The following is a 14160-nucleotide window of genomic DNA, read 5'->3' as shown; positions in this document are numbered from 1 at the left end:
TGTTCATTCACGTCTCCCATGTATAAGTTCATGCGCCTGCTCTTGCGTTGCATTGGGATGTCTTTGCAGCTCATCGCTGGGTCAGCTCCAGGTTGTTGATTTCCACGTCGCCATATTGCTAACCAATAATATTTATTTAATAAATTAGTTAAATATAAAGTAAAATGTTTCTCTTATGAACGGCTCTTATTTTTATCAAGCACTCTAAAATTTCTCAATTTATATTTTAACTTATAAATTTATTTATTTGCATAAATGTGCAGTCCCATTCGGATTGTCATAAAAAAGGATATTTTTATGAAGCTGAACACTACTTTGGACAATTGGACAGTGTACTATACAGTGTACCGAGTGAACTGTCCAAAGATCAAATTCACAAAAATAGGTACAGAAGTATTGCAAAAATGATTCACTTCCAGTTTAGCGGCTGGCATTTCGTCAGGCCCATCAGGTGGTTTACATTCGATGCTTATGACAGGCTAGGGTAATACCGTATCGTATACATACATGGCACGTACATATATCTATCTGACGAGACGTCATTGCTGCACCGCCGAACGAAGCTTCCCATTCAGGTCCGGGCCAGCTGTGTCGTCGTCGGTCCGTCTGACACCGCGGCGATCTTCGTTGTGGATTCAGTCTGAAACTCTCACTTGTGGAGAATTGCACTTTCATTCACTGGTAAAAAAAAATTGGTTATTTTCCCTTATAGGATCAGAATTGCTGTTCTGAAGCCGAAAACAGTGTCCTGCTGACGACGACGCATGCATGATATACATGGGAAATGATAGAAACCAGGGCCATGTTTAGTTACATCCAAACTCCCAACTTTGACACTATGCAAAAAGAAGATTCCCCATCACATCAAACTTGCGGTACATGCATGGAGTACTAAATTTAGACGAAATCAAAAACTAATTGCACAGTTTTGTTGTACTTTACGAGACGAATCTTTTGAGCCTAATTAGTCAATATTTGGACAATAATTCACAAATACAAACGAAACGCTACAGTTGCGCATTTATGGTAAAATGCCAATTTTGCCACTTCCAAATTGGGAACTAAAAAAGGCCTAGTTAACTGCCCACTCACTTTTTCAGAGATCGAAGTGATATGATAACTCTAACAACAGAATATTCTTTATAGTGTATGGATAGATGTAGATGTAGGTAGATACTGTATAGATAGAAGAAGAAGATGGAAAGTTTCTTTTTCGACCGATTTCGAGACGGTGTCCAAATCCGATCGGAACGCACCAACCGCGTATGCTGGCCTATAAACTCGCGATGCCGCCCACCTTTCGTGCATTGCATCTGTTCCTTTTTCCTAGCTTCGTATACCTCGATCCGGGGGCGCCGGGAGATCCGATCCATCGATGGCTCCACCGCGCCGCGCCGCCGCGCCGCCGCACAGCACGAAAGGGTGGCTGTCCCGTTGTCGCCGCCCACCAAGAAACCGAAAAGGCAGCAGCAGGCGCGCCGTTGATCCTCTGGCCACCATGCCCGACGACCTGCTCTTCGACGCAATCTTCTCTGGTGTTCTCGGACGCCGGCGACGTCGCCCGCTGCGCCGCCGTGTGCAGGCGCTGGGGACGCATCGTGGCCGCGCGCGAGGCCGCCATCCTCCGCGCTCTGCCGCCACCCGATCGGTTCCTCCCCCACCTCGCCCTCGGCTTCTTCCACGGGGGGCAGCATGACCTCAGCAGCACCAGGCGGAGGCAGCTGGCTGCCCAGGCGCAGACGGACCCGTGCTTCGTCCCGACGCCGTCCGCCTCCGTCCTCCTAGGCTCGCCGTTCCCGGGCCTTCCTGAGGGCGGTGACGGCGGCGGCCTCTTCCACTACGCGCGCCCGGTGGCGTCCCGCGGCGGCCGCGTCGTCTTTGAGCTCCGGAGGAAGACCCGTGCCGATGGCGTCGCCCTCAGCGTGTGCAACCCGATGACGGGGGACGTGGCCCTCGTCCCGCCCCTCGCCGGCGACGACTTCCCCGGGCACGACTACATGTGCGCGGTACTCACCGCTGACGACCTCGACAACGACGCACAACAGGGATCGTCCTTCTTCAGCCTTGTCCTAGTCTACAACCGCCGCAGCTTCACGGCTCTTCGGTGCTACACCTCCGACGACGCTGGCGGCGGCGGCGGCTGGGGCCCGGAATTCAGGAAGCCCGGCACCCAGATTAGCGGCCACGTGCTTCAGCGACTAGGCCCCGCCGTCGTGCTCCGTGGAGTGGTGTACTGGCCCATCATGGTCGCCGCAGCTCTGGCCGTGCGGCTAGACGGCGGCGCCGCCGCGGCGGTCATGGACGTGCATGTCGTGCCCTACACGATACGGGACACTTTACCGGACTGGAGGCTGCTCGGCACGACGCCGGACGGGAGGCTGAGCTACGTCAGCGCCGGCTTGATGGGGGGCGAGCTCCTCAGCTTCGGCGTCGAGACCTTGGACGTGAGCGCGGCGGCGGGTGCCGAGTGGGAGCGGGGCGAAACCAGCGTCCTGACCCAGCTTACGGTGCCGATGTTGTCGAAGTTCGAGCTCAAGATGCGGTGGCTCGGCGAGAAGAGCGGCACGCTCTTCTTCACGATCGGGGAAGGCTGCAGCACCAGCGGCGCCTTCGCGGTGAACCTCGCGACAGGGTCGGTCGACAAGCTGGCCGACGGCGTCGAGTGCAACTCCTGGAGGAGCCTGTATGGGTACGAGATGGACCCCACCGCACTCCTTGCGTCCATCGCAGCTCGCTTCAACTAATTAATTCTCCTGACAAACGTACGGCTGGCTAGCTAGCTACTCCCTTCATTAAAACAAACAAATGGTGTTTTAATTTGGAAGTGTTTTATAAGTGTACTACTAAATACCTCCGTACTCGCAATGAAAGTCATTTTGGACAAGACTTGGGTCAAACATTGGGAATATAAATCACGAATAACTTTTAAGTTGTTGAGTTTGGAAATGTGAAAGCTATATAAATAGATTTGTCTTGAAAAATACTTTCATAAAAATATACATATATCACTTTTTGATAAATATTTTTATAAAAACAAAGAGTCAAAGTAATACTTTGGAGACCGTGTCGCTGTCCAAAACGACTTCCTTTGTGAGTATGAAGGAAGTATATGATTACTACAGTGCTAGTGATTTATTTTAGCTGTTCTTTATTAAAGATAAACTATTTTGAGACCTGCTGGGTTATTGCCTTCGGTAGGAAAAATGAAATAATCTACTTCTTTTTCTTTTTGCGCTGATACTTATTGACAACGACTACTTGAAGTTATGCACCAAATTGGCAATGTTTCATAAGTTTGTTTTTCTGAAATTGGGAACTGCTTAATTGATCAGAAATGGAATGCACAAATCTAGATAGAAAAATGCAAAGGTAATTTCGATCCAATAAAGTGATTGATTAGATTATGTAGCTCATCCATGGTCTCTTCTTTTGCACCATCCCACTATGCGTCCTCTCCACGCTTCAGCCATGTTCGCCATCCCTGTACCAGACCAGCAACCTTGTGGTGCAAGTGCAATCGTCTTCTCCAGCCATGGAGAGCAAGGAGTCAAGGATGAAAGTACCTGTACTGAACCCAGACTTCATTCCGGAGCCAAGGATCTGGAGGAGGCTAACAAGGAAGATCCTGCAAAGGAAAATGACACAGGTCAAGATGAGAAGGAATCAAGGAAAAGGAGGAAATGTCACTGGTGGGAGCAGTGCTCCGAGTGCCTCATTGACCACTTCGGCAGGTCGTGTTGGTATCTTAGATCGGCAACCTGCCTAGGGAGTACTCCATGTGGTCTTCTGTGCGGTGGGTATCGTCGAGAATCAAAAGAGTCGATGGTGACGCAAGGAACACGATTTAGACAGGTTCGGGCTAGATCGCGTAAGACCCTACGTCCTGTGTGTTGGTTGTATTGAACTTGTGTCTGTTGTTGAACTTTGGAGGGGGCGGGGTCCCTACCCGCCCTTATATAGTCGGGGGAGCAGGGTTACAGGGCAGATTGTGTATGAGTCCTAGTTGAGTACGTTACAGAGTCCTACTCTAACTCGGTAGAGTAGTTTCCTTTTGTCCTGACTAGTTTTCTGGGAGTCCATGAAACCTGCTATGACGACCGACCCCTAATCTTCCGAGTTAATCTTAATCGGAGCCCCTGATCATAGTCATCTGTCTTGTTTTACCGCGCCTGAGTGCTCAGCCTTCCGCCCGGTTCCGACCCTGGAGACCCTACCCCTCCCCATTTCGCTCGGATCCCGACCCTGGCAAGCTCAGCCCACCGTCGGATCCTTCTAAATCTTTCTCAAACGTCCGTTCTATCCGCCCGGTGGACACGCGAGATCTTTTCCCCAGATCCTCCACGACAGGCGCACTCGAGTTGCATGCCCGCTTCAGAGCCTCCCTGCCGCGTGGCTCGTTTTCTCCGACGCCGCCGCTCAGTTTTGTCTCTGGCTAGCGACCGAGTGGATTCTCGCGCCCCCTTCCCCAATGGCAGCGGAAGCCCCTCTGCAACCTTTCTGCAGAGCCTCGCCTCCCGCGCCCATCATCACGCCGCCAGATCCCGGCCCCAGAGCCCGATGTCGCCCGTCTTTTCCGTCACTTCAACCACAGTCGCGCCGCCTGGTCTCCGCTACACGACGATTCCTCCATCACCAACCCCGACCACGGCAGCGAAAGCTCCTTTCCCCGCCCTGTCAGAAGCCGCCCGACAATCTGTTGCTCCGCGCTCGCCCGTGCGCCCGCGGCTGCCTGTCTTCTCACCTGTGCGCCCTCGATTCTAGCGCCGTTAAACCAGTCGCTTCTATCAAATCTTCCGCACGGCGACGCCCGCCTCCGCCAAATCTCAACCACCGGCATACCCGCTCCTGCGCCGCCCTGACGCCAGAACCCAATGACCGCTGGCGTCATCCCCGAGTCCTGCACCACCGCCCTCTTCGCTCAATCGCCGCCCCGGCAGAGCACTCCATTGCTTCTCCCCGGCCTTCGCGCCGCTCCCCTTCTCTCTCTCCCGCGCCGCTTCCTTCCTCCGTTCCAGCAGCTATAAAAGGAATGCACCAGCCGCTGGAGTTCCCTCCGCCATTGTTGCCTTCAGCCATTCTCTCGCTCCCTGCTCAAGCTCCTAGCGCCACACACCATGTTCTTGGGGAACTCGGTGTAACAACCGACCCCTAACTTTTCCCGGTTAGGTTTGATCTCAGCCCTTAACCTCAGTCGGTTGTTCTGTTGACCGCACCTAAGTGCTCAGTCTTCCGCCAGTCCCGACCCCTGAGATCCGACCCCTATCTCTTCGTTCCTTCCCGACCCTGGCGAGTTCAGCCCTCCGTCGGATCCTGCTGATCTTCCTCACCCGTCCGATCTTTCCCCCGGTGGACCCGTGAGATCTTTTTCCAGATCCCCCGCGTCAGCCGCACTCGAGTTGCATGGCCGCCTCAGAGCCTTCCTGCCGCGTGGCTCGTCTTCTCCGACGCCACCGCTCAGTTTTGTCTCTGGCAAGCGACCAAGTGGGTTCCCGCGCCCTTTTCCCCAATGGCAGCAGAAGCCCTCTGCACCCCTTTCTGCAGACCCTCGTTCCCCGCGCCCATCATCACGATACCAGATCCCGGCCCCGGAGACCGATGTCGCCCGTCTTTTCCGTCCTTTCCAGCAACAGTTGCGCCGCCCGGTCGTCGCTATACGACGATTCCCCCACCGCCAACCCTGACCGCAGCCGCGACAGTTCCTTTTCCCCGCTCTGTCAGAAGCCGCCCGACAATCTGTTGTTCCGCGCTCTCCCCCGCGCCGCGTCCGCTTGTTCTCTCACCTGTGCGCCCTCGATCCTAGCGCCGTTTAACCGGTCGCTTCTATCACCTCTCCCGCACGACGACGCCTGCTCTCCGCCAAATCCCAACCACCGGTCTACCCGCGCCTACGCCGCCCTGACGGAGTAGCGCAATGATCGCTGGCGTCACCCCCGGAGTTCTGCAGCACCGCCCGGTTTGCTCAATCGCCGCCACGGTAGAGCACTCCATTGCTTCTCCCCGGCCTTCACGCCACCCCCTCCTCTCTCTCCGCGACGTTTCCGTTCCTCTGCTCCAGCAGCTATAAAAGGAATTCCCCCGTCGCCGGAGTTCTCTCCGCCTTTGTTACCCTTAGTTTCCTCTAGCTCCCTGCTCAAGCTCCTAGCGCCACCCACCCAGTTCTTGAAAAGTTCTTCTCCCAGTTCCTTCTCAGTTCCTCCAAGTCACCCCGCAGCTTGCTCCCCTGTGCTGCGTAGAGCTCTCTTGTGATCCGCAAGAAGCACCGCCGCCGGAGCATCGCAGGTCTTAGTCCCTGCTCAAAGCTTTAGTTCCGCGCCCAAGTCTGCCTCTTCCCGACCCCAACCTTTCCTTCCAGGAAGAAGGTGAGTGCCGACCCTAAGTCCGCCTCGCCCGACCCCTCCTATCCGCCCGACCCCAGTTCCGTCTCGTCCGACCCTGTCTGTTCGCCGACCCTTGTCCGCCTCGCCCGAGGGTTTGGCTGTGATCTTTTTCTTTAACTCGAGGGTGTATGTGTAAAACGTGGGAACCCTTCAGCGCCTACGACTGAGGATCCCAGTTATCACATCCTCTAGTTCAAGGATCAGACCACTAGTTCTCTTCCTACCCTTACCTGTTGATCATCATCACCTCTCTCAAACAGCCTCCACCTCCTGCTCTTTGTCGCAAGTTTCCGGACTCAGGAGAGCCAGTGTTGCTGTCAAATCAAAACGTTTAAACTAACCCTTGCATTGCATTCGTGTAGAGCTGCATCTTGCTGACGGCTTCTACGAGCTGCACCCGACGCCCGAAGAAGAAGCTGTAGCCAAGATCCTACCCGCGGAAGTCGAAGCCGCCCCTGAAGTCGAGCAGTTCCAGCCTTCCTTGTTTGCAGGCAAGCCCCGGTTGCATGAAAATCCTACGTGTTTTTACCAAACTTGCACATGCCTTCCGAATAGCATGATTGTGCATTTACGTTTAGGAGTTGTGTGAAACCCTAGATACATGACTTAGTAACCCTTGATATGAGCACTAGCTGTTGGACCGAGTAACTGCATTGCTTAAATAGGAGACGGTAAAAGCCGAGTGATCTCCCGTCACTCGCGAGTTGTAGGAGTTGCATGTTTACTATCTGCTACAACTATAAGGACGGTGGACGGGGCAGGGTTGGGTAACACTTTGGTGGTCGGATGGTTGCCCCGTCTGTCTATGAAAACTTGCTAAGGCCCGACAGTGGTGGTGTTCGTGATCAAGTGTTTGAAAGTACTAGCCTCATACTTAGTATGGGATGAGGAAGCCTAGTACCTGATTGAACCTAGACGTGAGCGGTCGCCCCATTGTTCTTGGAACGGAGTTTCTCCTGCTGGTTGTCGCACGTGGTGGCAAAGCGTGGTCACAGAACGGCAGAGGCCGGGTCTGTGGAACCTTGCACCAAAGGAAATGGGCCCGACACGGGTTAGGGGATTGATGGGGAAGGCCGACACAGGAAGCGACCTCCGGGTGCGCGGATGTCGTGGGGCTAGGTTCACCATGCATGGTTAAAGAACTCGAATCGATTCGTCTGCCTCTCACAGTTTGAGATTTCTTGATCGCTATGTCACCCTGAGTAAATGAGGAATCTGATAATGGCAATGTTGTTGTTTTTACCTACACACCTGTTTGGCTCGATGTTTGCTTAGAATAGGTTGCACAACCTAGACTGGTAAGTAAATATAGAACCGGAGCTAAAACTTGAAAACAGGTTACTTAGTGCTTTTGGCAAATCAAACCCCTCAGCCAAGAAGCCTTGCATGTCTAGTTGGAAGAGTAGTTGGCTCCTCCTCGGTTAAGTCTTGTTGAGCTTAGTAGCTCAGCCTTGTTGTGGCTCCTGTTTTTCAGGTGAAGTTGCAGTTCCCGACCCCTCCCTTGTTGGCGCTTGGCCGCCCCAGCTCCCGCCAGGCTGGACGGTCGAGTGGGACCCCTCCTCGGACGGCGAGGAGAGGATTCAGTGATGTTCTAGCTGGCCTCGCCCGGACGTCCGACCCCGACGAAGTCTTCCGCTAGTGTTTTCTCTATTGTTTCTTGAAAACTTGTAAAACCCTAATGTTGGATTTTATGGTGGAACCAAATGAGTAAAACTTGTTCAAAAATCCGTGGACTCGTTGTATTCTCTGTAACCGCTCACCTTCATGTGGGTTGCTGAACTCGATCCTATTTAAGTGGTTAAATCGGGCAAAATTTGACGGCACTTCGTATTAACTCGGTTTAGGCAGTGGTGTCGCATGTTAGGCGGCTTAACCCTGCTTAATCAAGCTAATCCGAGGTGGTTCCGCCACAGCTGGTATCAGAGCCGAGTTCAGCATATCAGAGAACCCAATGAGCCCTAAACACTTCTTTGAAAATATAAAAGTTGCAAGAACCTTTCGAAAATCTCGTACAAACGTTAAGGATGATTTAGTGCGAGAGGCCCTAGGGGATTTTGGGGTTGTTTTAGGTGACTAAATAAGTATCTGGTTATGTTGCTAACTCCTCCAGCACTTCGCCACGTCTGTCATACGTGTGCCGAGTTCCGCATCACGAGCATGCGAGGGTTGATAGGGAGTTCCATTCAAGGGACCCTATCTTCGCGGTTGTTTTCGTCCACATCTATTATACGTGCGCAGGTTCCGTATGTGATCCATACGAAGGTTGATATGGTTCGATTCCAACGAACCTATTGGCACGGTTGTTTCGCCACGTCTATCATACGTGTGCCGATGCCGCATCACGAGTATGCGAAGGGTTATGTGGTTCTATTCGGAAGGAACCTATTTCCACGGTTGAGTGCTGTCCATGCAGCCTTAAACGCATGGGTGCCGTTCCTATAGTGAACGGTAATGTTTGGGAGCGCTTTCGTGGGTGCTGGCACGAAAGGTTCGTGTGTGTGTTTTCTGCAGGTTGCTAACCGCGTTCGTTAAGACGTTGCTAGAACCGACTAGTTAATATAGGGAGAGACGTATTGTTGCCTCGTCACCGGCGCTGACCGCGTAAGACCCAAGGTTCGGGCAGTTGTTTTTGGTTAAGAGTACGGTAGGCCGTGCATGCGTCATACAAAAATCTGTAATGTTCTCTTCTCAACAGCAACCCTGTCCGACAGAGTTCTTTTGGATCTAGGGATTTCTAGCTCCTCTTAGTTGCTCTCGGTTAAGCCCTTCTGCTTCTCTATCCGATCCCTGATCCTCGGAGTTATCTCACGTGGCTTCGGTTTTCTTGGTTCCAGATGGCTGCTCCCGGGCATGTGGTGTTTGGAGCGGACGGTACCTTCCAATCAACATGCCTACATTTCGAGGGGTTTCCCGCGATCTTGTGGGATACGTTGAGATGGTTTGGGTATCAGTCCCCACCCCTGTATTCGGGGCGGCTGTATGTGGAGCAGGGCATCCAGACGTGCCAGGTGCAAGCACTGGTGCCACGCCCTTTCTCGCGGCCCGACTGGCCCTCTCTGGGCATCATAGCCTACGGTCTTTCTCCGGAAGATACGTGGGAATCCGCCGCTCTCCAGTTGCTCACGCAGTTCTGTCAGTTCCACCCTGTGGAGATCACCCTGGACCCGATCGGTCTTTTTCCCGTCAGGAGTCGGTTGGACCCGGCCTGGCTGGACCGCATCGGAAACCTCGAGGTGTTGGCCGCTACCTGTGCTACGATCACCATCTCCACCAACGTCCGTTGCATGGCTGCCTTCTACCGGCTGATAGAGCTCCAAGGAAGAGCCATGACTCTCTTTGCCCGGACGGCTGCAGACACCCACGGGTACCTCCAGGCAGCTAGAAGAGACCTGGTAGGCCAAACCTACCAGCTGATCCAACGTGGAATCCAGATCCACGACATGCAAGACCGGATCTCCGAGCTGGAAGGAGAAGTTGCCGACCTCGTGGACGGCATGATCGAGCTCTCGGAGGAGAAAATGGAGGTGGAAATGGAGTTGGCCGTTGCTAATGCCCACCTAGAGGAGCACCAAGCTGAGCTTGAAGATATGCATGCCCTCAACATGCAGCTTGAAGCTCAGGAGGACCCTGAGGAAGACGAGGGAGCGTCCAACATGGACATAGAAGAAGATGGCGCCCCTTCTCCGACTCATAGTGTCCAGTGGTAGCTTAAGGGTTCTCAGGGAACCTTCTTTCTTTTGTTGTACTCCTCGGCAGCCTAGTTTTGGAAAGTTGTAATAGGTTAGCCTTGAGTTGAGTACTCCCTGTGTTGAAACGTCGCTGTGTATAAAGTCAACCCAGTGCATAGTTTTATCCTTTTCGTATGGTGTGGATGCTAAGGTTGAGTGAGTAGTGCCGGAACCTGTGTTGTTTTTGGGGAGCCTGTTCAGTTGGCCGACCCTAGTTTGCGAGCTAGAGTGCGTCGACCCTTAAGGCAGTTACCGCCTTGTCCGACCCTCTTTGAGTACGGACCGTATCCGACCCCTTGGTTCGAGTGGATGAGACCCTAGGAGTCTGTATGTGGTGTGAGTGCCTAAGGTGGAGTACGAGGGCAAGTAAGGGCTATCTATGATGAAAAAGGGAGGAATGCGCTTCCTCTATGAGGACGTGTGATGCACCTTTGGCAAGAGTCGCATTAAAGGACTTAATTCATACGTTCCCATTCGTTGGAGTACACCTAAGGTTATGAGATTGATGGGGCGTTAACTCTTGCAGATGGCGCACCGCACGAGGTCTGGAACTATGCCCAGCGGCAGTGACCAGCGCCAGGATCTTCCCCCGCCCCCGCCACCATCGCCATTGGAGGCAATCCTAGCAACTCAAACCGAGCTGCTCAGGCATCTGGTGCAAGGACAACAGCAGCCACATGGTGGTAGAGCACAGCCGCAGCAGCATATCGCAAGATATGAGGACTTTCGGGGGACGCAGCCCCCGCTGTTCCAAAAGACCCAAGAACCGCTCGACGCTGATGCATGGGTTCGTACGATCGAATCCAAGTTCGAGCTCCTTACCGCTCCATGCCCTGACAACAACAAGGCGCGGTTCGCAGCTCAGCAGCTGCGTGGTTCCGCACGGCTTTGGTGGGACCACTACCATGCCATGCTACCTGCTGGCCACGTGGTCAGTTGGAACGAGTTTAAGACGGCGTTCAAGGCGCATCACATTCCTGAAGGTCTCCTGGAGCGGAAGCTCAACGAGTTTCTGGCCCTCACCCAGGGAACTCGGGATGTGCTGCACTACGCCCAGGCGTTCAATGACCTATGCCGTTATGCGGGATATCACGCGGACACCGATGAGAAGAAGCGGGACTGATTCCGCCGAGGACTGAGCTTGGAGCTCAGGGAAAGGCTGAACCCCATCCGGGTGGACACCTATAACGAGTTGGTCAATCTGGCCATCTCCCAGGAGGATTGCATGCAAGCTCTCAAGGCCGACCAGAAGAGGAAAGCCTCTGTGGCTCTTCCGAGCCCGCCAGCCCGAAGGTTTCGGATGATCCCTCCACAAGCCCCTGGCCGACCCCAACAGTCAGGGAAATGGATCGCCCGACCCCCGCCGGCAACAATGCCCAGTTTCCCAGGTCCCCAACCGCAAGTACCCCGACCGACCTTGCCAACGCCACCTCGTCCGGCAACCAGTAACAGATGTTTTACCTGCGGCAATGAGGGACATTTTGCAAGGGACTGCCCCAGGAGCAAGACTCAGCAACAAGGCCAGAACCCCATGGCAGCCAGAGGAAGAAGGCCCAAGGTGCAAGTCCGACAAGGCCGACTCAACTACACCAGCTTGACCGAACTTCCCGAAGGTGCGTCAGTGATGACGGGTACTTTTCTTGTTTTAAATCAAGCTGTTGTGGTGTTGTTTGATTCGGGAGCCTCTCATAGCTTTATCGGGAGTAAGGCAAGGGAAAGGTGTGGGCTAAGTGTGGGTCACACTAAGGAACCCTATGTGATCGCCACTCCTGGAGGAAGGATAACGTCGGATCAGGTCGTTATTCTTGTACCTCTCCAGCTAGGCCCCACCCTCTTCAAGGAAAACCTTATCATCCTTGACCTTGAAGGCCTAGACGTCATCCTTGGCATGGATTGGATGGCCCGACATCGTGTTGTTTTAGATACCTCGGCCCGATCTCTTTTCCTCCGCTCGCCCTCTCATGGCAGTGCTACCCTATCCTTGACCCATCCTGAGTCTTTGACTCCTTGTGCCTTTTCTCTCTCGGGAACCCGTTTAGAAGACCTCCCTGTCATCTGTGAGTATCCAGATGTGTTTCCAGAAGACTTGCCAGGCATGCCACCTGACAGAGAGGTGGAGTTTTCTATAGAGTTGGTTCCTGGCACAGCCCCGATATCTAAGAGACCCTATCGGATGCCACCCGCTGAGTTAGCAGTGTTGAAGACCCAGTTGCATGATCTGTTGGAAAAGGGCTTCATTCGACCCAGTACGTCATCTTGGGGTTGCCCCACCCTGTTTGTGAAGAAGAAAGACGGCAGTTTACGGATGTGTGTGGATTACCGATCCCTCAATGCGGTAACAGTCAAGAATAAGTACCCACTGCCCCGCATTGATGTCTTGTTCGACCAGTTAGCCGGAGCAAAAGTGTTCTCCAAGATCGATCTTCGTTCTGGTTATCACCAAATCAAGATTCGACCTTGCGACGTACCCAAGACAGCTTTCTCTACCAGATATGGACTGTATGAGTACCTAGTCATGTCCTTTGGACTCACCAATGCACCCGCTTACTTCATGTACCTCATGAACTCGGTGTTTATGCCTGAGCTGAACAAGTTTGTAGTGGTGTTCATTGATGATATCCTAGTGTACTCAAAGGACAAGGAAGAGCATGCCAACCATCTTCATATAGTTCTCCAGCGACTGAGAGATCACCAGCTTTATGCAAAGTTCTCCAAGTGTGAGTTTTGGTTGGATAGTGTCATGTTTTTGGGACACACTATCTCCAAGGACGGTATTGCCGTGGATCCCAGTAAGGTGCAAGAGGTCATGAAATGGAAGTCTCCTGTCTCGGTACACCAGATCCGGAGTTTCCTCGGACTGGCAGGTTACTATCGGTGTTTTATACCGGATTTCTCCAAGATAGCTAAGCCGATGACCGAGTTGTTAAAGAAAGAGTTCAAGTTTGTGTGGGACACCAAGTGCGAAGAAGCTTTCAAAACCCTGAAGCACTTGTTAACCACCGCCCCAGTTTTGGCCCAACCCGACCCCTCTAGGCCGTATGACGTATACTGTGACGCCTCTGGCACTGGGCTCGGATGTGTTCTTATGCAAGACAGCCGAGTCATTGCCTATGCCTCACGTGCGTTGCGACCTCATGAGCTGAACTACCCGACCCATGACCTTGAGTTGGCAGCAGTGATACATGCCTTGAAGATATGGAGGCACTACTTAATGGGAGCTCACTGCAACATCTATACCGACCACAAGAGCCTCAAGTACATCTTCACGCAAGCCGATCTCAACATGCGTCAGAGAAGATGGCTGGAGTTGATAAAGGATTATGACTTGGAAGTGCACTATCATCCTGGCAAGGCCAATGTGGTGGCCGATGCCCTCAGTCGCAAACCCCGTTGCAATTGCTTGTTGTCAACCACCTTCACCAACACTCTGTGTCACGAGATGGGAAAACTAAGTCTGGAGATTGTTCCTCATGGAACCCTTGGTCACATCATCCTTGACTCAGTTTTGGAGGACCGGATTCGGTCAGCACAAGCTAAGGATGAAGAAGTGAAACGGATCATCAGTAAGGTCTCGGTAAAGGACGAAGGATATAAACTTTTCCGGCAGGACCAAAAGGGAGGTGTGTACTATGGAAACCGACTAGTAGTGCCCGCCGACCCTGAGCTGAGGAGGCAGATCCTAGATGAAGCTCATCTTTCCAAGTTCTCAATCCACCCTGGCAGTAACAAGATGTACCACGATCTCCGTCAGACCTTTTGGTGGAGTGGGATGAAACCGGAGATAGCTCGTTATGTTTCAGAATGCGACACTTGTCAACGTGTCAAGGCTAGTCACTTGAAGGTAGCAGGGACCTTGCAGCCGCTACCTATTCCCTCTTGGAAATGGGAAGACATCAGCATGGACTTCATAGTTGGGTTACCCCTTACAACTCAACGGTATGATTCTATCTGGGTTATAGTGGACCGTCTGACCAAGACAGCACATTTCTTTCCTGTTCGTACCACCTACACGGTCAAGCAATATGCAGAGTTGTACCTCGACCGTATCGTTTCCC

The 14160-nt window shown here is 53.0% G+C and overlaps 1 pseudogene; it reads left to right on the top strand.

Moving 5' to 3' along the window:
* The first annotated feature begins 1498 nt into the window (after positions 1-1498).
* Positions 1499-3063, top strand: LOC117833649 (uncharacterized; annotated as a pseudogene).
* Positions 3064-14160: the final 11097 nt, after the last annotated feature.

This window comes from Setaria viridis, chromosome 1, assembly GCF_005286985.2.
Source record: "Setaria viridis chromosome 1, Setaria_viridis_v4.0, whole genome shotgun sequence".
Taxonomy (NCBI): domain Eukaryota; kingdom Viridiplantae; phylum Streptophyta; class Magnoliopsida; order Poales; family Poaceae; genus Setaria; species Setaria viridis.
The sequence above is the reverse complement of the archived record's forward strand: the minus strand, read 5'-3'. Positions and strand labels throughout refer to the sequence as shown.